The sequence below is a fragment of the Callithrix jacchus genome, chromosome 6, assembly GCF_049354715.1.
Source record: "Callithrix jacchus isolate 240 chromosome 6, calJac240_pri, whole genome shotgun sequence".
In the NCBI taxonomy this organism is placed as follows: Eukaryota; Metazoa; Chordata; class Mammalia; order Primates; family Cebidae; genus Callithrix; species Callithrix jacchus.
The window spans coordinates 116,448,761-116,475,148 of NC_133507.1; the positions used below are offsets into that span (position 1 = coordinate 116,448,761).

The window sequence follows — 26,388 nt, forward strand, 5'->3', positions numbered from 1 at the left end:
CATGGTGGCGCGTGCCTGTAATCCCAGCTACTCACGAGGCTGAGGCAGGAGAATTGCCTGAACCCAGGAGGCGGAGGTTGCAGTGAGCCGAGATCACGCCATTGCACTCCAGCCTGGGCAACAAGAGCGAAACTCCATCTCAAAAAAAAAAAATTTTTTATATTCAATTAAATTTTTTTTCACCCTGCCCATCCCTCAAAATTAAATTCTAATTAAGCATTTTGGCTGAAACTGTTCCCTCAATATATTAGAATAAACTGGTTATTCTTGGGCTCAAGCAATTCTCCCACCTCAGCCTCCTGAATAGCTTAGACAACAGGCATGTGCCATCATATCTCTCTCATTTTTTTTTTTTTGTAGAGATAGGGGTCTCACTATGTTGCTCAGGTTGGTCTCAAACTCCTGGGCTCAGGGATCCTCCTGCCTTGGCCTCCCAAAAGTGCTAGGATTACAGGCCTGAGCCTCTGGGCCCAGCCTGGATGATTAGTTTCATGTAGAATAATTGTTTACCTTCAGACATGGGCTATGAGAAAATCTGGAGGGTTAGAAATAAATGTTTAAAGACCAAGATGCCTATTTAAAATATTATTTCTTTCCTGACTTAACCTTCATTTTTCAGGCTTATGACATTTTTGTCTTTATTTAAAATATTACTTCAAGCCAACAAGTATTATAAAAATGACATATTAGTATTTGTGCACAAGGAACTGAGGAAATGGAATTTTACTTTACCAGTTTCAGAGACCATAGCACTCAGGCGTGTCATCATCAGTATAGTTGGATGAAAAGATCGTCTTTGTCATGAAAGTATATGGACCCACATTTAGCCATGGACAAAACTTTCCTGGAAGGAAGCAGAGATTTTTTTTTTTTTAATTATTTTGGGAAAATGTACTGAGGCATATCTCTAAAAATAAAATAGCACTTCATCAGTACTGGTCATTTTTTAGCCACATATGACAAATGATCACATATGCTCATAAAAATCTAAAAGGAACTGAATGTTGTTCTCTTCTGAAATGGAAGTATCTTTCCTTTAAACTGTATTTTAAAACAAACAAACTTTACCACTTTGATTGAAGAAAATGCAGGAAGCCATATGGTCCCACCCAAAGTTCCTGCATGCAAAATATCATGGGGAGGAAGTTTCAGGGTGTTTTTAAGAATATAGCTTTTATGTTTCTGCCCATTAACAATGGCACTTCCTGTTTTGTCCTTTAAATGTAATGAGGCTATCAAGAAAGATTATGAACTTCCCCTTTTTGCACAGTAAAGAGCATGTATACACTGTCTTACGTGTGTAAAATTCAAACTAAGTATTGACATTACTCAATTCTCCTGAGGTCCAACAGATTTATCTATGGTCTCCCAACATGGGCTGGAATGTTCAGTTATTTATAGTTACCTAGTCATAAATCTGTTATTGAGATCAACAGAATATTCCTTCTCTCAAATATACATGAAGCTACATATTGCCACTAAATAACCCCGTGTTTTACGAGAAGTAATTAAGAACCCTTAACAGATTAGGATTCAGTGAGTGCCTCCTTCTTTTTTTTTTATTGCATTATAGGTTTTGGGGTACATGTGAAAAACATGCAAGATAGTTGCATAGGCAGTGTGATTTGCTGCCTTCCTCCCCATCACCTATATCTGGCATTTCTCCCCATGCTATCTCTCCCCAACTCCCCACCCCCTGCTGTCCCTCCTCTATTCCCCCCGACAGACCCCAGTGTGTGGTGCTCCCCTCCCTGTGGCCATGTGTTCTCATTGTTCAACACCCACCTATGAGTGAGAACATTTGGTGCTTGATTTTCTGTTCTTGTGTCAGTTTGCTGAGAATGATGGTTTCCAGGTTCGTCCATGTCCCTACAAAGGACAGGAACTCATCATTTTTTATGACTGCATAGTATTCCATGGTGTATATGTGCCACATTTTCCCTGTCCAGTCTATCATCAATGGGCATTTGAGTTGGTTCCAGGTCTTTGCTATTGTAAACAGTGCTGCAATGAACATTCGTGTGCATGTGTCCTTATAGTAGAGCGATTTATAGTCCTTTGGATATATACCCAGTAATGGGATTGCTGGGTCAAATGGAATTTCTATCTCTAGGTCCTTGAGGAATCGTCACACTGTCTTCCACAATGGTTGAACTAATTTACACTCACACCAACAGTGTAAAAGTTTTCCTATTTCTCCACATCCTCTCCAGCATCTGTTGTCTCCAGATTTTTTAATGATCGCCATTCTAACTGGTGTGAGATGAAATCTCAGTGTAGTTTTGATTTGCATTTCTCTAATGACCAGTGATGATGAGCATTTTTTCATATGTTTGTTGGCCTTATGTATGTCTTCTTTTGCAAATTGTCTGTTCATATCCTTTTCCCATTTTTGAATGGGCTTGTTTGTTTTTTTCTTGTAAATATGTTTTAGTTCCTTGTAGATTCTGGATATTAGCCCTTTGTCAGATGGGTAGATTCCATCAAAATTTTTTCCCATTCTGTTGGTTGCCGATTCACTGTAATGACTGTTTCTTTTGCTGTGCAGAAGCTGTGGAGTTTGATTAGGTCCCATTTGTCTATTTTGGCTTTTGTTGCCAATGCTTTTTATGTTTTGGTCATGAAGTGTTTGCCTATGCCTATGTCCTGAATGGTTTTGGCTAGATTTTCTTCTAGGGTTTTTATGGTGTTAGGTCTTATGTTTAAGTCTTTAATCCTTCTGGAGTTAATTTTAGTGTAAGGTGTCAGGAAGGGGTCCAGTTTCTGCTTTCTGCACATGGCTAGCCAGTTTTCCCAACAGCATTTATTAAACAGGGAATCCTTTCCCCATTGCTTGTTTTTGTCAGGTTGGTCAAAGATCAGATGGTTGTAGATGTGTGCTGTTGCCTCCGAGGCCTCTGTTCTGTTCCATTGGTGTATATCTTTGGTACCAGTACCATGCTGTTTTGATTACTGTAGCTTTATAATATAGTTTGAAGTCCAGTAGTGTGATGCCTCCTGCTTTGTTCTTTTTGCTTCAAATTGACTTGGCTATGCGGGCTGTTTTTTGGTTCCATATGAAGTTTAAGGTAGTTTTTTCTGGTTCTGTGAAGAAGGTCATTGGTAGCTTGATGGGGATTTATTTTTTTATTTATTTTATTTTTTGAGACAGAGTCGTGCTCTGTTGCCCAGGTTGGAGTGCAGTGGTGTGATCTCAGCTCACTGCAACCTCCACCTCCCAGGTTCAAGCAATTCTCCTGCCTCAGCCTCCTGAGTAGCTGGGATTACAGGTGTGTGCCACCACACCTGGCTAATTTTTGTATTTTTAGTATAGATGGGGTTTCACCAGGTTGGTCAGGCTGGTCTCGAACTCCTGACCTCGTGATCTGCCTGTCTTGGCCTCCCAAAGTGCTGGGATTACAGGCATGAGACACCATGCCCAGCTAATTGTCTCCTTCTAAGGCAATTCTTTTTTCTTCTTTTTTTACTTCAGAAAAGAGAAAAAGAAAGGAAGAAAATAGGGAAAGAGGATAAAAGGAAGGAAAGAAGGAAGAAAGAAAGGAAATGTGAGAAGGGAGAGGAAAAATGAAGGAAGGAAAGAAAAATAGAGTTGAATGAGAAGAACATCACTTAAAGTGAAAAAGAAACTACTTTCAATGATCAGAGTACCTGTTACTTCCCAAAATCAGGAAAAAAAATTTAGGGCCGGGTGCAGTGGTTCATGCCTGTGATCCCAGCACTTTGGAAGGCCAAGACAGGTGGATCACTTGAGGTTAGGAGTTTTAGACCAGCCTGGCCAACATGGTTAAACCCTATCTCTACTTAAAATACAAAAATTAGCCAGGAGTGGTGGCATATCCCTCTAATCCCAGCTACTCCAGAGACTGAGGCAGAAGAATCACTTGAACATAGGAGGCAGAGGTTGCAGTGAGCCAAGATTGCACTGCTGCACTTCAGCCTGGGTGACAGTGAAATTCTGTCTCAAAAAAATTAAATAAATAAAAATAAATTTTGTCAGGCACTTCTTATTATAAGTAATAGTTTATATTTGGATTAAAAAAAAATGGGCTGGGCACAGTGGCTCATGCCTGTAATCCCAACACTTTGGGAGGCCGAGGCTGGCAGATCAAGAGGTCAAGAGATCGAGACCATCCTGGCCAAAATGGTGAAACCCCATCTCTACTAAAAATACAAAAATTAACCGGGCGTGGTGGCACTCGCCTGTGGTCCCAGCTACTCAGCAGGCTGAGGCGGAAGAATCGCTTGAACCCAGGAGGCAGAGGTTGCAGTGAGCCGAGACCACGCCACTGTACTCCAGCCTGGAGACAGAGCAAGACTCCATCTCAAAAAAAAAAAAAAAAAAGACATGTTTTAGATGTAGATTCCAGATTGTTTCCCATACCAAATGATACTAAAACAATAACACATTTGCTAAAGCAAAAGATAAGAAAAATACCCACAAAGGGTGCTATTGGTATAACTAATACAGTGGCAAAGTTGTTAGGACTGCTAATCCCTTTTGGAAATCGGTGCAACTTGATGAGCAGATACATGAAAGATATTAGTGGGAGATCTGAGATAACCAACGATAATTAGAAAAGTCCATTTTTAGCAGATGCATTCTAGGGCAGAAATAAGTATAAATGCAGATTTTCTGGCACAATAACTAAAGTGATTGGGCGTTCTTTACTAATATTTCTATAAATTTATAAAACCGATATCAGACCAGCCTGGGCAATATAGTGAGACCTCATCTCTACAAAAAAATTTAAAAATTAGCCAGGCCTGGTGGCATGAGATTGTAGTCCCAGCTACTTGGTGGGATGAGACAGGAGGATCGCTTGAGCCCAGGAGGGTAAGGCTACAGTAAACCATGATTGCACCATTGCACTCTAGCCTGGGCAGCAGAGCAAGACCTTGTCTCAAAACAACAACAGAAGACAAAAAAAAAACACATGAAATCACAATAAGCAGTTGTCAAAAGCCAATATTTTCTGCTTCCATAAACAGAAAACACTTTGTAAAATAACTTTGCTCTAAAAATTATCACTAGTACATGCTTTCCTTCATTCTTTACGTTTTTTTTTTTTTTTTTTTTTTTTTTTGTCTTCTGTTGTTAATGTCTTTTTTTTTTTTGGTCTGATCGCCGTGGCTCATGCCTGTAATCTAGCACTTTAGGAGGCCAAGGTAGGTAGATCATGAGGTCACAGGAGTTCAAAACCAGCCTGGTGAAGATGGTGAAACCCTGTCTGTACTAAAATACACAAATTAGCCAGGTGTGGTGGCTGGGCCTGTAATCCCAGCTACTCAAGAGTCTGAGGCAGAGAATTGCTTGAACCCAGGAGGCAAAGTTTGCAGTGAGCAGAGATGACGCCACTGCACTCCAGCCTGGGTAAAGAAGTGAGACTCCATCTCAAAAAAAAACCAAAAAAGAACAAAAAAAGTTTTTCTTTTTTAGGCACCAAAATTTTTATTGACCCCCCACCCCCTGCTTTCTTTTAACATTATAAACATTATATAAACATTTTAAACCAAATTACTCTTTTCAACCCAGGGTTGTGATAAAAGCATTCTGTTACAAAGTGGTGGTGGATCTATGCTTGCTTTTACTTTTTCTGGCCCCTCTCAACCTCTGGCTGTCGCTTCTCTGTTCTCTCTCTCTCTCTTTTTTTTTTTAGAGAGAGATGGGGTTTCTCCATGTTGATGACGCTGGCCTTGAACTCCCGACCTCAGGTGATCTGCCCACCTCGGCCTCCCAGAGTGCTGGGATTACAGGCATGAGCCACCACACCAGGCCTTTCTGACCTCTTTTGGTTGTTCCTTAACAGTCTATTCTTATCCCTGTAAAATAAGAACTGAAAATACCAACCTCATTATTACATAGTTTAAAAGAAGGCCCACTCCATCTCCACTAAAAATACAAAAATTAGCTGGGTGTGGTGGACGTACCTGTAATCCCAGCTACTCAGGAGGCTGAGGGAGGAGAACTGCTTGAACCCGGAGGTGGAGATTGCAGTGAGCCGAGATCGCACCACTGCACTCCAGCCTAGCAACAGAGTGAGACTCCACCTCAAAAAAAAAAAAAAAAAAAGGCCCCAGCACTAAGCCAGGCTTTCAGGAACATTCCAACTCCAACAGTAGTTCCTTCTTGCCCTTCAGTATAGCTCCTTTTCATCTGTCATGGGCTTAGGAACTGTTGAACTTACAAACAAGCACATGGGTATAAGGCTATAGGCCAGGTGAAGGCCTAGGTGGTAAAGCACATGGGCTTTGTGAGCCCACTATTGACTTCCTGGATGATGAAGGACTGACTTAGTGAGCAGTTCAAGACCACTGAGCTCAGGGTTCCCTGTGGCTGTCTCCATTGTACCTCCATCATAACCAGGGCTTAAGAGGGCCCCTGAATTCCCTCTGCCACATTTGGAACCATACAAGGGATGCAGCAGAGTCCAAAAACTAAGTAACCAGCTCCAGGGAGTCAACGGGGGCCACTGATAAACCAGTCACAAAGCTGGTGCCATTTGCTCTTGGGCAGGAGAGGCAAGACCCAGGTAAGCACAGCAGCTAGAAGGTATAGGGCAGGCCTGCCGCTCAGTAGGAGTAGGGATCAGACTTGAAGGGGCCATCACAGGACAGGGCCTGCTTCTCAGTCAGCTTAGTCAGCTTCTCATTCAGCTTGCTCCAGCGGGCTTCAAGCACTGCTTCATCCAGCTTCTTGGGCAGAAAGTGAACTCTAATGGGATACTTCTCTGGGTGAGGTCCACAGCTCAATCACCTGGTTGGTAAAGGAGTTACTCCTCAAAGAGCTGAAGTGACCCATAGCACAGCCCAGGTTGACCGGCCAGCCCTCAGCCAGCAGGTTGATGGAGCACACATTCTTTAACCAGAAATGGTCCATCCGAGCTTGATGTTCATCTTCGCCACAGCATTCCTGTTGAGCCACTTGACATCAATCTCCACGTCAAAGTGCCAGTGTTACCATGATGGCATTATCCTTCATCTGCCTAAAGTCCCTATTGAGGATGATGTCATCACAGCCTGTGGTGGTGACAAAGATGTTCTCCTGACAGGCCTTGTCCATGGTTGTCACCTCATAGCCCTCCATGGCAGCCTACAGTGCATTGATGGGGTCAGTCTCAGTGACAATGACATGAGCCCTAAAACCCTAAGGGCCTGGGCACAGTCCTTGCCCACATTGCTGTAGCCCACTGTCACTAGTACCTTGCTGGCAGTCACCACATCTGTGGCCCACATGATGCCATCTATATGGGACGCTGGCTTGCTCTTGGTGACAGTTGTTCACATTGATGGCAGGCAGCTGCAGGATCTGATTACTCATCATCTTGTGTAGGTTGTGGACCTCAGTTCTGTGGTCTCCTGGGAGATGCTTCGGATGCCGGACAGGAGCTGTGGGAACTTGGTGTGGATGAATGATGTTGACGGGCCCATCCTTTTAGTTCGCCATCTGCTGGATGCACCACTGGTACTCCTCATCTATTTCTCCCTTCCAGGCATACACTGGAATACCAGCCTCGGCAATGGCAGCTGCCACATGATCCTGGGTGGAGAAGAGGTTGCAGCTGGACCACTGCCCCTCGGCACCCAGGGAGATCAGGGTCTCAAAGAGACAGCAGTCTCCACAGTCATGTGCAGACAGCTGGCAACGTGGGCGTCTTTCAGTGGTTTGGAGGTCAAGTACAACTCCCACCCGCACATCAGGCCCAGCATCTCATCCTCTGCAATGTCCAGGGTCTTGTGTCCCCAGGCGGCCAGATCCATGTCAGTGACTTTGTAGGGCAGTTTGTCAGACATGCTGGAGGCACTTCCGCATGGAGTGGGGGACACGGGTGAAGGAGGTCGGGCCTCTGACTGGGGACAGACATGGTGCAGTGGTACTGGGCAGAGCAGTTTAGGTTTTTATGTAATTTCTCATAAGTAAACAGTTCACAAATTGATACTCTTGATTCATTTTCAATATCAGTCAGGCCAGGAAATTAGGGAGTAGATTAAATGTGTGTGTGTGTGTGTGTGTGTGTGTGTGTGTGTGTGTATTGAGACAGGGTCTGGTTTTATTGCCCACACCAAGTGCAGTGGTGCAATCTTGGCTCACTCACTGCAGCCTCGGCTCTAGCAATCCTCCTACCTCAGCCTCCCAAGTAGCTGGAACTACAGACATGCCACCACACCTGGCTAGTTTTTGTATTTTTTTAGCAGAAGTAGACACATAATTTTTAAAAACCCTTTATAAGGTAAATATATAATGTGTTCATGAGACACTCAATTCCTAGATCACTTTATCTTTAGAAATTAAGGCCAGGTGTGGTGGTTCACACTTGTAATCCCAGCACTTTGGGAGGCCAAGTCTGAGAGCATCACTTGAGTTCAGGAGTTCAAGACCAGCCTGGGCAACAGTGTGAGACCTCTTCTCTATTAATTTTAAAGAACAACAACAACAAATTAATATATTTATTATTTTTAACTGAACCTCAGCAGGCCAGTTTCAGATAGGGAGAATTATTCTGTATTTTAATTACAGTACCACTCATTAGTTAATCTCCAGGAAGTCTGACCAATTTACTCCAATAAATTCATTTTCCTCTTCGCTAAATGGAGATAATAGCCCCTACTTCATAGGATTGTTTGGAAGATTAAAATGAGATAATGCATGTGAAATACTTAGTGCAACATCTGTTGTCTTACTGGTGCACAGTAAGCATGCTATAAAATTACCAGTTGCAGACCAAGTGCTGTGGCTCATACCTGTAATTCCAGCACTTTGGGAGGCTGAGGCGGGCCGACCACCTGAGGTCAGGAGTTCGAGACCAGACTGACCAACATGGAGAAACCCCATTTTGTATTTACTAAAAATACAAAATTATCCAGGTATGGTGGTACATGCCTATAATCCCAGCTACTCAGGAGGCTGAGACTGGAGAATTGCTTGAACCCAGGAGGCAGAGGTTCCAGTGAGTTGAGATCACACCATTGCACTCCAGCCTGGGCGACAGAGCAAGACTGTCTCTAAAAATTAAATCACATTACCAGTTGCAATAGTGTTACTGATGATGGTAATGACGATGCCTGCTGTGCAAGTGTCCTAAACTTCCTCCAGAGGGTTCTAGTTTCACCTCACCTGAAAGGTAAGCCCCACCCTTCTCACCTCTCTTGTTCACCTTGAGAACACAATTTTCATACAGAAATGAAATGTTACAATTCCAGCATTCTGTGGAATTACAGGATGCCGGAATTCTAACTTTATTTCTTAGTCATTCCTACTTACTTATGGTAGTTCCAACTTCACTTCTTAGTACTTCTTATTTAAGGTGTATGTACAGCCGGGCGTGGTGGCTCACGCCTATAATCCCAGCACTTTGGGAGGCCGAGGCAGGTGGATCATGAGGTCAAGAGATTGAGACCATCCTGGTCAATGAGGTGAAACCCCGTCTCTACTAAAAATACAAAAAATTAGCTGGGCATGGTGGTGCGTGCCTGTAGTCCCAGCTACTCAGCAGGCTGAGGCAGGAGAATTGCTTGAACCCAGAAGGCGGAGGTTGCGGTGAGCCGAGATCGTGCCATTGCACTCCAGCCTGGGTAACAAGAGCGAAACTCCGTCTCAAAAAAAAAAAAGCTGTATGTAGACTTGGAGAATGACAAAGCCATCCTTGGCCGGGTACGGTACCTCACACCTGTAATCCCAGCACTTTGGGAGGCCGAGACGGGCAGATCACTTGAGGTCAGGAGTTTGGGACCAGCTTGGCTAACATGATGAAACCCCATATCTACTGAACATATAAAATTGGCCGGGAATGGTGGTGGGGGCCTGTAGTCCCAGCTACTTGAGAGGCTGAGACAAGAGAATAGCTTGAACCCAAGAGGTGGAGGTTGCAAGTGGGCCAAGGTGGCACCACTGCACTTTAGCCTGGGCAACAGAGCAAGCCTCTTTCAAAAAAAAGAAAAAGAATAAAAGAGAAGAGAAGAGCCATCCTTGAATTCTTTGGGAGCTGCTTCTGAAGGGAGAGAACTCACAAAGTTAGCACTGTTTTATTTCACATTTGTTCATTTTGTTGCAGTGAAAACTACCCAGGAAAGTTCTTAGAATTATCACTTCAAAGGTGCAAGTTTTAATGTCATTTATATCTCAAGTGTAAAATTGTAGCCCTGCAGAGTCTGATAAAATTGTAAAATGGAGTTTGGAAATTTAGGAACAAATTATCTGTGCTGAGAAAAACAGAGAGAATTAACAAGCTATAAAAATTACAAAAGCTAGAAATCTGCAGTAGATTAGGATTTGATGGGAATCCATGGTGATGCTAATTAGGAACAGCAAACCCCTCCCAAAAGATCATCACAGGAATACCTTAAACTGAGGCAGGCTCAGACCATTTTGACCTTATCTCTTCCTGCCAAGGCAGAGGGAAATTTATTTAAGGGAAAGCAGAATTGGCATTCTTCTTCGACCTAGAGCACCTGGAAAAGCTGTTGCCAGGGTAAGTCTTCTTATGTTCCACCCACCGTAGGGTTAAGGCGCATCTTTACTGAGGTGGGCAAAATATATTTAGTGCCTCTCTGACATGACTGTATATTTTTGAAGCACTTGAACTTGATATTGTGGGGCTGGCACCCAACCAAGATTCAAGGATGGTGGAGTGCTTCTGGTGTATTAATGAAATACTTTGTTGAAGACAGGAACTACAGAATAAAAACTGACTATCTAGGCCAGGCGCGGTGGCTCACGCCTGTAATCCCAGCGCTTTGGAAGGCTGAGGTGGGCTGACCATTTGCGGTCAGGAGTTTGAGACCAGCCTGACCAACATGGAGAAATCCCGTGTCTACTAAAATACAAAAAAATTAGCAGGGCATGGTGACGCATGCCTGTAATCCCAGCTACTTGGGAGGCTGAGGCAGGAGAGTCGCTTGAACCCGGGAGGCAGGGGTTGCATTGAGCCAAGATTGCGCCATTGCACTTCAGCCTGGGCAACAAGAGCGAAACTCCATCTCAAAGCAAAAAGAAAAAAAGAAAGAAAGAAAGAAAGAAAAAAGAAAAGAAGGCCGGGTGCAGTGGCTCACGTCTGTAATCCCAGCACTTTGGGAGGCCGAGGCAGGTGGATCACGAGATCAGAAGATAGAGACCATCCTGGCTAACACAGTGAAATCCCATCTCTACTTAAAAAAAAAATAGTTGGGCGTAGTGGCAGGCGCTTGTAGTCCCTCCCAGCTACTTGGGAGGCTGAGGCAGAAGAATCGCTTGAACTCTGGAGGTGGAGGTTGCAGTGAGCCAAGATCGTGCCATTGCACTCCAGCGTGGGTGACAGAGTGAGGCTCCGTCGAGAGAGAGAGAGACAGAGAGAAGAAAGAAAGAAAAGAAATTTGAATCTAAGATTTATATACCTTGAAATTTGAATCTAAGATTTATATACCTTGTCCACATTCTCTTATTCAACCTTCTTTCTCATCTTATTAGCAAAGAAAGAAATCTAGGAATGACTAAGTCTAGTAGCAAAAATAAGTGGCTGGCACGTAGAAAACTAAATTATAGATATTAATATATACACAGGAGATCATTTATTTGAAGCTTTAAATTATTAGATCTATGTTTTTAAAAGCAATTCAATATAAAATGAAACAAAACTGAGATGACTGGTTTCTTTGCCATGTCTCTAAGCGATATGGTGTTTCGTCTAATACCTTATGAGTCAGTAGTGTGGGAACACGTAATTATAATTGTGAGGAATCATGTAAGACAAAGATTATAGATTTGATTTGATCCTCTCAATGTTGCTTTCAATTATGAGGGTCTAGATTCTAGGATCACGCAGAATGTTGGCTATATGACACAATTCTCAGGCAACATTATTTAAGGCAATATAGAAAAGTGTAAAAAAATTGTGTCTGTTTTAACTTTCCTGGTAATCTTTTTTTAATTTTTTGAGGCACGTCTTGCTCGGTCATCTAGGCTGGAGTGCAGCGGCACAGTCTTGGCTCACTGCAACCTCCATGTGTCAGGATCAAGCAATTCTCGTGCCTAAGCCTCCCAAGTAGCTGGGACTATAGGCATGCACCACCAAGCCCGGCTAATTTTTGTATTTTTAGTACAGATGGGTTTTCACTATGTTTACCAGGCTGGCTTTGAACTCGTGGCTTCCCTCAAGTGATCCACCTGCCTTAGTCTCCCAAAGTGCTGATAAATTACAGGTAACTTTTCTGATAAACATTTCAATTCAGATAAAAAGGAAACAATAACAAAAAAGTTTTAGCTCCTACTGCGTGAAATATATAATTTTTGTCACAGATAGTAGTGCATATATCTCTGCTGATGATTCATAACATCACAGTAATTTGCACAGTCGATGAGACACTAGAGTCCTTCAGTTAACAGGTTTTAAATAGTTTGAGTCTTGTGTGTAAGTTTGTAAAAAAAAATTATAACAATAAGCCATTTGCTCAGCAAAGATTTTCAAGCTGATTAAAAAATAGAACTAGTAAAATATTGAATCAGTAAAATACATAAAATTGTAATGAAAAAGATATACTGCTAGCATGACCGTATGTCTTTAAAGTGATCATGAATCCACAAATACCTAAATTATGTGATGAGGCAATGTATTCAGAAAAATTAGGGGTTAAACTAAACACTAAATATTTTTCTACTCACACCTGTAGTCCCAGCACTTGGGGAGGCCAAACAGGCTGGATCACTTGAGCTCAGGAGTTCGAAACCAACCTGGGCAATATGGTGAAACCCCATCTCTACCAAAAAAAAAATTAGCTGGATGTGGTGGTGGTGCAGACCTGTATGCAGGCCTGTAGTCCTTGCTACCTGGGAACCTGAGGCAGAAGGATCACTTGAGCCCAGGAGGCAGAGGTTGCAGTGAGCCATGATCATACCACTGCATTCCAGCAAAGCCAAACCCTGTCTCAAAAAATTTTTTTTCTATTCTGAACAAGTCATTTAGAAGCACTGATTCAAACTGCAAAACACTTTTATGAAATGGTGAAACAGAATAATATTAAGTGAATGTAAAAAGGGACTAGGAAGGACAAGAGATGATGACAATAACTGCAGATAAATTTCCATACAATGTAAAGTATGCACATTAAAACTTGTTTGATTGTTTGTTTTGAGATGGAGTCTCACTCTACGGCCCAGGCTGGAGTGCAGTGGCGCTCACTGCAACCTTCACTTCCAGGTTTCAAGTGATTCTCCCAAGTAGCTGGGACTACAGGCATGTGCTACCATGCCAGCTAATTTTTTGTATTTTTAGTAGAGACGGGGTTTCAACATGTTAGCCAGGATGGTCTCGATCTTCTGACCTCTTGATCCACCCACCTCGGGCTCCCAAAGTGCTGGGATTAGAGGCGTGAGCCACCGCGCCCAGCCATATGTGCAGTTTTCATAATGCTGGCCTTAAAAGTTGAAGAATCAAAAATAATACAAAGAGAAATTGTACAATACAGAGACAAAGCTGCGGTCATTAAATAGTACGTAATACCTTCTGGGGAACTAATATTGAACTTTGAAAATGAGTAAAAAAAATTCAATTTCAAATCCTGGTTTACATTATATATCCTCCACTGGAATTGCTTTGTAGTCTTTAAAAAAAAAATGTTAATATGTTGCACCTTGAGATTAGCTGTGCCAAGGTATAATTTTAAAAATAAAAGAAAATTACTTACAGGCCCAGACAGTTCAGTAGGTATTTCAGGTCAGTGCCAACTGCTAAGTGTACCCGTGGCGGGGAGGAGTGTCCAGTTCCTGGGATAGAAGCACAGATTCCAGGCTGTTGGAATGGCTGAAGTGTGAATTAACTCTGTTGGTGCAAACTCTTTTCCAGCTCGAAATATTCTCAGCTCCCCAGTGCAGCAGGCCCATCCCGAGTTTAGATTTCTGAGAACTTCTTTCTTGGAAAGTATGTTATTTATACTTCTTGTTGAATGCCTTGAAATTAAAAACAAACAAACAGGAAACACAAAAACACTAAGTATGTTATTTATTTTTATTTATTAAAAATAATTTTTTTTTTGAGACAGAGTCTCCCTCTGTCACCCAGGCTGGAATACAATGGTGCGATCTTGGCTCACTGCCACCTCTTCCTCTAGGGTTCAAGAGATTCTCATGTCTCAGCCTCCCAAATAGCTGGGACCACAGGTGCACACCACCATGCCCAGCTAACTTTTTGGTGTATGTTTAGTAGAGATGGGGTTTCACCATGTTGGCCAGGCTGGTCTTAAACTCCTGACCTCAGGTGATCCACCTGCCTCAGCCTCCCAAAGTGCTGGAATTACAGGCATGAGCCACCACGCCCGGCCCTAAAGTATGTTATTTAGAAGGGTAAAACCTCCGAAAGAAATAATATTCTGGAAATGAAGGTCAAGAGTAGCTTTAGAGAAATCCTGATGATTATTTTGCCATTCACCAAAACAAAGCAATGAAATGAGCACACTAAGTAAAACTGCAACACATCAGTAACGTAAATCTGGAAGAGTTTTGTTTCGTTTTTCTTCTACTATCATGGGTGATGGTGGTAGTGTTTGCATCCTTTGTCTTTGATTCAATCTTCAGGCTATTTATCATACAATAATTTTAATAACTAAAAAAATAAATCTCAGATTTTTTTTTCCGAGACAGAGTCTCATTCTGTCACCCGGGCTGGAGGACAGTGGTGCTGTCTCCACTCACTTCAACCTCTGCCTCCCCGGTTGAAGCAATTCTCCAAGTAGCTGGAATTACAGGCATGCATATCCACCTCAGTCTCTCAAAGAGCTGGGATTACAGGCATGAACCACCATACCTGACCCAATTTCAGATTGTCTTTATTTGACCTACTCTATATAGCCAAGTAGATATTTCTCAATCCTGGCTAAAACCTGTGCTGATCTAGTCTTAAACTCTCTTCTTAACCTCACACTGAGGCTTTGGCCATTAGATTATCCATTCAAGTCTCAGTTGCCTTTTTCCTTAGGATGAGATTTATATGTACCTCAGAGACCTGGAATGTCCACTTCTCAGCTTCCTTTCTCTTTGCTCATCCCCTTCAACTCTTTGAGACCAGCATGCAGCATGTGCAACACAGTGAGACCTCATTTCCACAAAATAAAAATAAAACAATTAGCCAGGCATGGTGTGGTGTACCTGTGGTCTCAGCTACACAAGAGGCTGAGCTGGGAGGCTAAGTTGAAAGGATCACTTAAACCCAGGACATTGAGGATTTTTTTGAGCTGTGATTACACTACTTTTCCATCCCCAACCTACCATATTCCTCTTTTTTGATTACCACAAACTGGAGTACTTCTCATTTCTCAATGGCCAACACTGAAATGTTCATAGTTTACGAAATTGTATCCAGAAATAAACCTGTGTGTAGTAGAATTTCTCATAAGGGTACCTCAGGTAAGCAAAGCATATCTTCGATATAAGTAAATTGTCCATCATTTGCTGTGAAACTCTAAGATTGAGATTTCAAGAACTGCAGAGAGGGCTGGGTGAACCTCAGACACAGCACTCACTACACACAGGGTCTGAAGGGCAACAATGGCCTGTAAAGTCAGGCCACTGTCAGCAGGTCTTTGATTACAGCTGCAATACTTGCAGACCAAGAGGTATTTTGCACTGTTTGAATCTCCACCTTTTAAAAACTACTATATACACCTATAAAATGCAATATTTGTAGGCTGCCCAGACCTTATGGTATGTAGTACCTAATTCTAAAAGCCTTTCAAAGGAGCCAACATTAGCATTTTATTCTTTTTTTTCCTTATGAAAATAATAAATTAAGGCTAAATCCCTGGTTTAGAGATGAACTATTTCTGGCTCACTATCCTTTGGCCAAATGCCTTGACCACTCAGCACACTTCTAGGTGTGCCAGCTAAAGCATTGGAACATCAGGGATAGGAGAAGGGAGAAGGGCATGACTTCGTTTTAGTCTGGAAATCTGGCTTGTGTACAAATAAGACCAAAGGAAACCAATAGTGTTTATAAATAAAGGAATATTCTGGAATTGTGTAGGAGAAAGATCAAGGCCTCTCAGATGTCAAGGAAGACACTAGAGTAGAAACCCTGGCATCAAAGGCTGTGCATAAGGAGTTCAGAGTAAAGGGAAGCTTGGCAACCTACCAAACCAGCACAGTTTCTCCCTATTCTTATACTTGAGACATGTAAGTGGGATTGTGTCTCTTGTGCAGCTCCTAAGAGGAAGTGACTTTTGGATTGAAGGAAATAGAAAGGTTAAATCAGAAAGAATCAAGGTTCAGAGTCTGCAAAGCTGTCTGGGTCAGCAAGATCAGTCTTTTTTGTTTTTTGTTTTGAGTCAGGGTCTTGTTCTGTCACCCAGGCTGGCGTACAGTGGTGTTATCACAGCTCAAAAAAACCCTCAACGTCCTGGGCTTAAGCGATCCTCCCAGCTCAGCCTCTTGCATAGCTGAGACCACAGGTACGCCCCACCATGCCTGGCTAATTGTTTGATTTTTATTTTGTGGAGATGAGGTCTCAAACTCCTAGGCTCAAATGATCCTCCTACCTCCTCCCAAAATTCTGGGATTATAGACGTGAGCCACCACACCTGGATAGTCTTTATTCTACCTCTGCTATGCTTTGCCTTGCTTCCTTTAGCCACTAAAGGCTTGTGGATAAGCAATGTATATAGTCAGATTCCAACTTCTTCTCAGTTAAGGCAGTGACATTCCAAAGTTAATGGATCGTGGCTTCATTTGTAAATCCGTGAAGGTAGGGTGCCCAAAATTGTAAAACATAACTCTAGATTTAACTTACTCATCCATTCATTTAAAAGAAAAAGGATTTAGTACAAAAAACTCAAAAGCCAAGTCAAAACTACCCTTTAAAGCAAAATGCTGACTCCAGTATTTTGGCAAAGTTTCTTTCCTTGATTGTAGTCATTTCAAGGAGAGGTTAACCTCTTCAAAGAAAAGAAGTTGAAGCAGAAAAATTAGCACTGATCTCATGTTAGGATTCAAAGGGCAGGATGGGGCTGTGTAATATAGTGATGGAAATAGGATAAAACCCTTGTTACTGTTTTTCAGAAGCTAATCTGAGGGTTGCCATGGTAACTCACCAGGGTACAAGACTGTTGTGAGCTTTAGGAAACAATTTTGGGATACATTCTTAAAAGAGGATATCAGCTGCTTGCATCAAAAGGGTGAGAAGTGGGGCACAGTGGCGTGCATCTGTAGTACCACCTACTCTGAAGGCTGAGGCAGAAGGATCACTTGAGCCCAGGGGTTCGAGACCAGCCCAGGAAACATAGTGAGACCCTCTCTCTCTCTCTCTCTCTCTCTCTCTCTCTCTCTCTCTCTCTCTCTCTCTCTCTCTCACACACACACACACACACACACACACAAGTAACAAGAGTCTTTTGGAAGTGAATCAAATCTGATTTAAGATTAAGATTTTGGTTTGAATTTTTGAAAAAGTAGGTGTCTTGGGAGAAAAAACAGCAGAAAAAAGTCAACTGGTAAGTCTTGCCAAGCCTGTAGGAGAAGACTCACAGATTGCAGGGCTGAAAGAAAGAACTTGCAAGTCAAAAGCAATTGGAGCTATTTGGTAATTTAAATATGCACATTCTGTAAGAATTGGAGCTATCTGCTATTAGCTTCTTTGTTGCCCTCTTGGTATTTTAAAAGACTCCAATTCAGTGCATTTGATCCTAATGTTTTTCTATATTCTTTTCATTCTGAAGTCATTGTTTCTATATATATAAATATATATTAATCACTATATACTTCTTTTCCCCTTTTACAGAAAAGCTAAATTTAAAAAGGGTGTCATTGCAGCAGTTTGCTTTCAGAACAATTATTCCTAGTAGAAGCTATTTAACTAAATACACAGGACCCTGCAACTAGATTCTCACCTTCATTTTAATTTTAAGCTTGCCTCTGGCTTTTCAGATTAGAGTACCATGCTATAAGCATAAGAATCTGTACAAACAAGGCATGTTTTCTTTAGCTTTTTTAGAAAATTGGGGGTGGGGATATTATGTACTACAATATAAAATTTGCAACAACATTTAAGACAAAACACAGAACTTGAAGGAAGTTTTGTATTTGTGGCAGGCCAGTTTAATGACAACTATGCCCTCTTAGACTCTCCGACAATTCCCACGATTAGTACTTTAAGAAAAATTTTTAAAAGCCACAATTCAAGCAGTCTCCTGGGGATTCCTGAGGACCAATCCAAACAGTGCAATATGAAAACCCCGGTTTACTATTTAATCATTTGGATTTAGTTTATGGCATTTTGACTTTGTTTTCTTTCTTTCTTTTTATTACAGCAATTACAGGGTGGAGTGTAGGTTAGTGTGACTTTAAGTCAAACATGAGCAAACTACTTCCCACAGACCAAATCCCATCCATTGGCTGTTTTTCTACAGCTTGCAAGCTAAGAATATTTTGTATACTTTTAAGTGGCTGAAAAAAAACAAAAGAACATTGGTTGGCATATAAAAATTATATGGAATTTGAGTTTCGGCTGTAAGTAGAGTTTTATTGGAACAGGGCCTCACTCATTTGTTTACACATTGTCCAGGGCTGCTTGCGTGACAAGGGCCGAGTTGCGTAGGTGCCACAGAGATGGCATGGCCAGCCAGCAAAACCTAAATATTTATTGCCTGACCCTTTACAGATCTAAATCCTTATCTCCACTATTGCCAAGTTACAGCCTGAGTTATCTAAAGAGAAAACATTAATCAAATTACATTAATACTCCACTAATGAAGGCTATTCTTATGCAAGTTCATTGTCCTGATATAGAAACTGAAAGGGTGGAGACCAGATTTGGTAGGTTTGACAAGAAGGCAAATAAGATACTCAAGGAGAAAACAAGAGTAATCTCTTCTGGAAACAATGGAAAACTTTCCAGTGATATTTGCTCATAGGTGTCCTTTTTTATCAGAAACCAAAATGCCTTATTTTCCATCAAGTAAACTCTAAAGACACTGCCACTTACCCAGCGATTTTCTTCCAGAAGAATTAATGATCAGTGTGTGCAAGTTCAGCTTCTGACCTTAATTATCAAACTGTCTGAGATTGAATGTTCTGGGAAAATGACAAAAGAAAGGAGGCATTTAGATGTGCGTCTCCTGAGACTTAATTCATCTTTGATTAACTGAAGATGCCATAAGAATATCTTTCTGGACAAATAATAACCAACTTCCTTTAAACAAAGGAATTAAAAATCTAGTTGTAAATCTAATTTAGCTAAGTCTATTATCTTCTATTAAAGCCTAAAGAGTGCTGTACTTTTTCTTGGGTCCTAGGAAATCAAAAAAACACACACAAAACACCAAAAAACCAGAACAATTGAATTTACAATTGTATGACAGCTTTATCAGAGTGCTTCTCAATTATCCTGCTGATACACATAGTGGGCGAGGGGGTAAATGCTTGCTTGAGTATGCCCAAGATTATACACAATTCCAGGAATCCCTGGCTGTATTGAAACCCCTAATTTCACACTCAGAATTGTAGAATGCAAATGAATATAAGGAAAGCTATGAATCCACCTTTGTGTATGTATTAAATAAACTTCATACATTTGTGCCATTGTTACGACTTGTGAACAACAAATTAATTGACATGTCTCGTTGTATCTTCTCATTTGGTCTTGAGGTGTCTCTCTCTGGAGAGTGACTATAAATTCTAGCCCTGCCCTGATGGGGCTTCAGGAAAGGTGGATATGGATGTTTACAGGGTGCTTTTCACAGGATACTTCTTTATGATGGTGAACAGCCTAATGTCTAAGTGTCCAACCTCTGACCAGGTGTCCCTCTCACAGGAAACTTGTTTATATTGGCAGACAAACTTGTGACTCTCATCTGACCTGTATCCCCTTTGTTCCTGCAAGGAAGCCAATCTCTAAGAGAGCACTGAGACCAGGAAAGAAGTTAGGTTCAGCTGTGTCAGCCAGGTGAGACACAGAGGAGACCACTCAACAAAACACATGAAGAAACAGAAATTTATTACTTACAGGTCCCAGAGAGAAGGCTGCATGTCTAGAAGGGAAATGTGAAGTGGGGGCCCATCCAGGACACACATGCTCAATGGAGAGGAAGAGAGAGGGAGAGAGAAAGACATGTGGGCCAAAGCCTTCATTGGGGTCCAAGGTGTTACCTGAGCAGGTTTCCAGTGGGGTGTTCTAATCAGTGAGTCTATAGCAAGCAGGCACAAGTTCCATGGAGGCACTTGTGGACTAAGATGGTCACTGGAGCATATCTGTGAAGTCCATGCAGGGTGTGGGGGGTGGTGAGTCAAGTAGGTTGTATCTAGCTCTACAATAGGGAGGTGGACAGCAAGAGGCTGATAAGACATCTGGATCAACCACACTGAGGAACGGGGAAGAAGAGACAGAACTGAAAACTGTCAAGGATGAGGAAGCCCTGCTTCTGGTATGAGAAAGCCCAACTTATACTCGAAATGGGTGCCAAGGCAGCGTGAAATTATGAGAATGTGCTATAACCTCACACAAACTAATCACAACATCTCAGCTGAGTGCAAAGGATGACCTTAGAACACATTTAGTTTGAGCAATATAGCCAAAATATTGGATGGCGTGGCTCTTTAGCTCCTTTGAAACATTCTTTGGGTAGCAACCTTGGTAACAGTGGAGTTAGTTGATGGCTTCAGCTTCAGTGTCACAATCCTTCTGTGAAATGAGGTTCCTGGAAGTGAGTTTAACAGATTCTTACAGCCCTGCATTTGGCTCCACCTCTTGCACACATAACCCCTTTGATATCCGTTGCCCACGAGTGCTGTGGGCCGTTCAGTCCCACTGGATGCAAATACAGGTAAGGGATCAATCCTCATCTCTGCGCCATTCTCCACAAGCTGCCAGTGCTTCTGAGAAATCTCACTTTCCTCATTAACTGCTGGGGAGAATATTTCATTGCATCAGAATTACTTACTTCTGTGCACACTCTGTAGCATTTTCAAGAATGTGCTCATTTTCATTAGGCTGGAACAACATTCTTCCAAGGTTGTACCTTTTCAGAATCTTTTGCCCTTAAATATGTAAGACAGCAGGAATGAGCATCTATTAAAATCATTTGATATGAAAAATCATCCAATACATGGTGCCTTTTAACAAGTTACAGAAATAGAAGGAAAAATTATGGTACGATAGGTGTAGATTACAAGGATACCTGCTTTTAAAGAGAAAATGAAATGTCCTAAGTCAACACACTGGGCTTCTCAATGTCTTCTATCTTTTACAATAGCTTCATCAGACATGAGTAGCAGAACTGAGCAGCAGATCAGCAGGGCCAGTGTGAAGCAGCAGTAAAGTAGTTCAAGGCAAGTTAGGATAATCGTTGCATCTCTGAAAGAATCTTCATTTCCTAAAGAGTTAAAAGTATAATTGCCAAAGAGAGAAATGCAGCTGTCATCTTGAAATGGAAGAAATTCCCCTCAACTATGCATATGGTGGCTGGCAGTGTGTTCTGCAGAAGCTAGAGAGACTCCTCTGAATATAGGGCTTGTTGCAAAAATTGAGATTTTTTTTTTTTTGAGACGGAGTTTTGCTGTTGTTACCCAGACTGGAGTGCAATGGCACAATCTCGGCTCACCGCAACCTCCGCCTTCTGGGTTCAAGCAATTCTCCTGCCTCAGCCTGCCAGGTAGCTGGGACTACAGGCACACACCACCATGCCCAGCTAATTTTTGTATTTTTAGTAGAGATGGGGTTTCACCTTGTTGACCAGGATGGTCTTGACCTCTTGACCTTGTGATCCACCCGCCTCGGCCTCCCGAAGTGCTGGGATTATAGGGGTGAGTTACCACCCCCGGCAAAAACTGAGATTTAATTAATGTCACATCTCTAGATACTAAATTCTTATAGAACCCAATTTCTGGGAATGGCCTACACTACTTGGCAGCCACAAATCCAGCAGTAAGGCTGCCCACAGAGCCCTGTCCATCTGGTTGGACTTTTTTTCTCTATTTTTGCCTCCTAATTAGGAGATTAAAGCTTTTTCCCCTCTTGATTTATATATATCTTTCTTTTTGACTTTTGAACAATATTATTTCTTTTAGTTTATTTTTCTTATTCTCTTAAATGTTTTTACCAATCAATAAAGACTAAGTTTTTCCCTTTTTTTCTGTTTGCTTCTTCCATTCTGTTTTCTTTAGTAACTATGTTACTTCACTCTTAAATATGTATATGCTGCTGCTTTCAAACATCCTCTTTCAAAAGAAATGATAAGATTTTAATAGATTTTCTTAGCAAGTGAGAAATCGATTTAGCAACATGTCGAAAATGAATTTTACTCTTGATTAGATTGGAGTTTTTGGTCATGTATACAGCATTTTTTCCAACTTTTATTATTATGATCCATTTTCTGATTCATTAATTTCTACTCTTTATTGTTTTTCATCCTTCTTTTTACCTTAAGTTTAATTTGTTCTAGTTGCTTAATGTGAAAGCTTAGTGCATTTGTTTTAAACTGTTCTTCTCTTCTAAAATAAGCATTTAGTGTTACAAATTTCTCACCAAACACTGCTTTGGCAGCATACAGTAACTTTTATTTATTTATTCATTTTTTGAGATACAGTCTTGCTCGATCACCTAGGCTGGAGTGCAGTGGTATGATCACAGCTCACTACACTGATTTCCCAGGTGTAAGCAATCCTATCTCCACTTCCCATGTAGCTGGGGCTACAGGCTGCTTCATCAGACATGCGTAAAAACTGAGATTTAATTAATCTCAGTTAGTTAGCTAATTTTTTTTTATCAGAGCATCTCATAGATCCATTTATTCATACCATGAAGTACAGTACTCATCAAGTGTACAGTGATGTTCCACGTGCCCCATCTAACACGGCTTGCTCAAATTTACAGGTAGACTGACGTTTTCTTTCACATGTACTCCAAGTAAAGCTGTAAAATGATGATCACAAGCAGGTGCTGTAGCTTTCACAGTGTTACTTCTTTTATCCAAATCTCCTGGTAAACTTGGGTATAGTAGGGCTTCATGGGGATCCACATATTTTTAATAATACCTTGAAGCATCTTGGTGCAGGAAAGACAGCTCAGGGAGCACCACAAACACCCAGCTAATTTTTATTTTTATTTTTTGTAGAGTCGGAGTTTCACTATGTTGCCCAGGTTTGTCTGGAACTCCTGGGCTCAAGTGAACCAAGATCCACCCACCTTGGCCTCCAAAAGTGCTAGGATTACACATGTAAGTGACCACACTAGGCCCAATATGTTGTATTTTAAATTTGTATTCACATCAAAAGCTTTTCGTATTATGTGCTATTTAGAAGTGTGTTGCTTAATTCAAATATGTGAGGATTTTCCATGTATCTTGAAAATTACTGATACCTTTTTCTGTGAAGAAGGAAAGATTTCTTATCCATGGCTAAGTTCATAGCGGAGACCCCTATAAAAAAGACATTAACAGCCAGGTGTGTTGGCAAAGCAGAGGATCCTTTGAAACCAGCCTGGGCTGTAAAGACCCTGTCTCTACAAAAAATAAAAAAATTAGACAGGCATGGTGGTGCATGCCTGTAGTCCCAGCTCCTCAGGAGGCTGAGGTGGGAGGATTGCTTAAGCCCAAAAGATCAAGGCTTCAGTGAGCCATGATTGTGCCGCTGCACTCCAGCCTGGGCAACAACGGGAGACTCTGTTTCCAAAAACAAAATAAAATAAAAGACATTAACAAGAAAAGCATACACACTTATTTCATGTTGGGTGACATGAGCACATTCATTACGGAAATGAAGAAACAGGGAAACCTGTATATTTTTATGTTTAGGTTTGATGAAAGTGGACAGTTGTGTGAAAGTATGATTGGAGGACGAAAGGGGTAGGAACTAATGTTAATAAACTGGGAGAACTTGGCAAGTGAGGGCCCTTGTAATGAGTGTCTTATGACCTGCCTCAGCTTCTGCTGTTTTCTCAAATGTCAAGGTACCATATTTTGAGCTAACATCTCTTGAATCCCATAATATCCTTCCATTATGGCCAGGAATTTAAATTTTAAATCTTACAAATTTATTGATATATATTTAAGTCCAAATTTGATGTAATTTCTTGAATGTTTCATTTATAATGAAAAAAACATGAATTGCTATTTTTTAATGGACTGTTCTATATATGTCATTTAGTTCAAGTTGTTTGATAGTATTGATACAGTTTGTTCACTGCTGCGTCCCAAGTACCTAGAACTGTAGGTTATTTGCAAATATTTGTTGTGTGAATGAATGAATGAATGATGAATGAATAGGTGATCTATATTATGATGATAATGTTCATTTTCACCTTTGCCCAGAATTCTAAATATTAGGCTGGCTGAATAATAATTCTAATCTATTTAGTGTATCTACACTAGCACCCAAGCAATTGCTTGTGCATCTTAAGCTGAAAGGCCATGTAGGTTGCCTTTCTAGGTCTATCACTGCAGTGTTTACTGCATTTTTTTCTGATTACTTAAACTTAAAGAGATTGCTGCCTTTCAATATTGTCCTAAAATAAAACGTACCAGAGAAAAAGACCTCAAATATATATACAAGTCAGTACAAATTTGATTTCATGTTAAACAGCTGAGGATGGGTAGGGACTGAGGCCAGAAAAAAGAGAGAGAGATGGCACCGATTTTTCTTTTTTAACTTTAAGTTCCAGGATACACGTGTAGAATGTGCAGGTTTGTTACATAGGTATACATGGTGGTTTGCTGCACCTATCAACCCACCATCTAGGCTTTAAGCCCTGCATGCATTAGGTATTTGTTCTAATGCTCTCCCTCCCTTTGCCCCCTACGCATGAACAGGCCCTGGTGTGTGATATTCCCCTCCCTGTGTCCATGTGTTCTCATTGTTCAACTTCCACTTATGAGTGAGAACATGTGTTTGGTTTTCTGTTCTTGTGTTAGTTTGCTGAGAATGATGGTTTCCAGCTTCATCCAAGCGTCTGCAAAAGACGTGATCTCATTCTTTATTATGGCTGCATGGCACTGAAATTTTTATATCCTAAGTACATTCTTGAATGATTGCAAATTTCTTATTGCACTCTCTCTTTACAAAGCTTTTGTTTCTTTGCATTACTCTTTGCAAAAGAGCTATCAGCCATGTTTGTGGCACAGGAATAAAAATGGCAGTACTTGCAATAGAGATAATCGGTCTTTTTAGAGTAGCCTCACCATCCCCTCAAAAGTTGTATTTCATCTTTTTTTATTTTTAAATTCAAGCACATAAATATTAATTTTATTCTGAGAATTTTACAACATCCTGGAAGTTACTATACATATATTAACTTGCTAGAAAAATTATGATTTCTGGATTGGGATTGTGACCAATTTAGAATTTTATAACTAGAGTTGTAATTTGTGCAGTCTTCAAATGTGGCAGGAGGATTATAGCTTTCTTTTTTCTTTGTTTTCCTTTTTTTTTTTTTGATATGGAATCTTGCTCTTGTTGCCCAGGCTGGAGTGCGATGGCATAATCTCTGCTCACTGCAACCTCCGCCTCCCGGATTCAAGCGATTCTCCTGCCTCGGCTTCCCCGAGTATTACAGGCATATGCCACCACAACCAGCTAATTTTTGTAGTTTTAGTAGAAATGGGGTTTCACCATGTTGGCCAGGCTGGTTTTGAACTCCTGACCTGAGATGATCCACCTGCCTCAGCCTCCCAAAGTGCTGGGATTACAGGTGTCAGCCACCGCAGCCTGCCAGGGTTCTATTTTTCTTAATGGATGCATCAAAATTAATCCAGGTTAAGTTTGCACAGTATTAGTGTTCAGCTCCACTGTCATTTCAATTCTCTAAGAAACTAATACCTTTTTCTTCTTTATCTTTCTTAACTTCCTCTAAGAAAACCTTGCTAGAAATCAAGTCTGGCCAGTTTTGCTAGTTCTTGCCTTAAGTATAAGTGCTATCTTTAAAATCATAGAGTCCTGCATGTTAGTCTGAGATGTTTTTAATTAGGCCAAAACATGTCTTAACCTGAGAATGTATCTGCATAATTCTAGATTTTAATATATAAGAAAGCTAGCCAAGAGAATATTATATGTGGATTTTTGTTGTTGTTGCTGTTAAATGTACTGAAACTAACTTAACTTGATTCTCTATAAAAATCTTTCCTCTACCTCCTGAAATGTTTTAATTATATACTGCTCTGAGTATGCGAACAATCACTTGACATTCTGTTGTTTTTAGCTCATGGTCACCTACTTTTCTCCTATTTCTTCTCTTGTTACTCCCACTGCTTACTACCACCCAAAAGGGCTTCTTTGTGTCTTGTTTTATATAATCAGGAAGAATGTTTCTGCTCTGGTATGAAGGAAAATCATTCCAAATCTAACAAGAACCATTCAATTTTGAGAACCTGAGAAGGAGACCACTAGTCATAGTTTTAGGACTATCACTGCCAGACAGAGGCCTCTTGCAGGAGCTTTTGCTGGAAACA

At 41.1% G+C, this 26,388-nt stretch overlaps 1 protein-coding gene and 1 pseudogene across 8 annotated transcripts in view; one reads left to right on the forward strand and one right to left on the reverse strand.

Annotated features, from left to right (window-relative positions):
* Positions 1–26,388, forward strand: part of SLC39A10 (solute carrier family 39 member 10) — a 313,899-nt gene that overhangs the window by 142,416 nt on the left and 145,095 nt on the right. For 2 of the 8 annotated variants that reach the window (XM_078328060.1, XM_078328059.1), the window contains exon 2: positions 23,062–23,163. The exons of 5 other annotated variants lie outside the window; for them this stretch is intronic. The gene's annotated coding sequence lies outside the window, so the exon portion shown is untranslated. Of the gene's footprint in view, positions 1–7,330; positions 7,463–23,061; positions 23,164–26,388 lie in introns of all 8 variants that reach the window. One more of the 8 variants, XM_078328065.1, reaches the window with a different exon arrangement.
* LOC100388205 (adenosylhomocysteinase pseudogene) lies at positions 6,571–7,843 on the reverse strand (annotated as a pseudogene).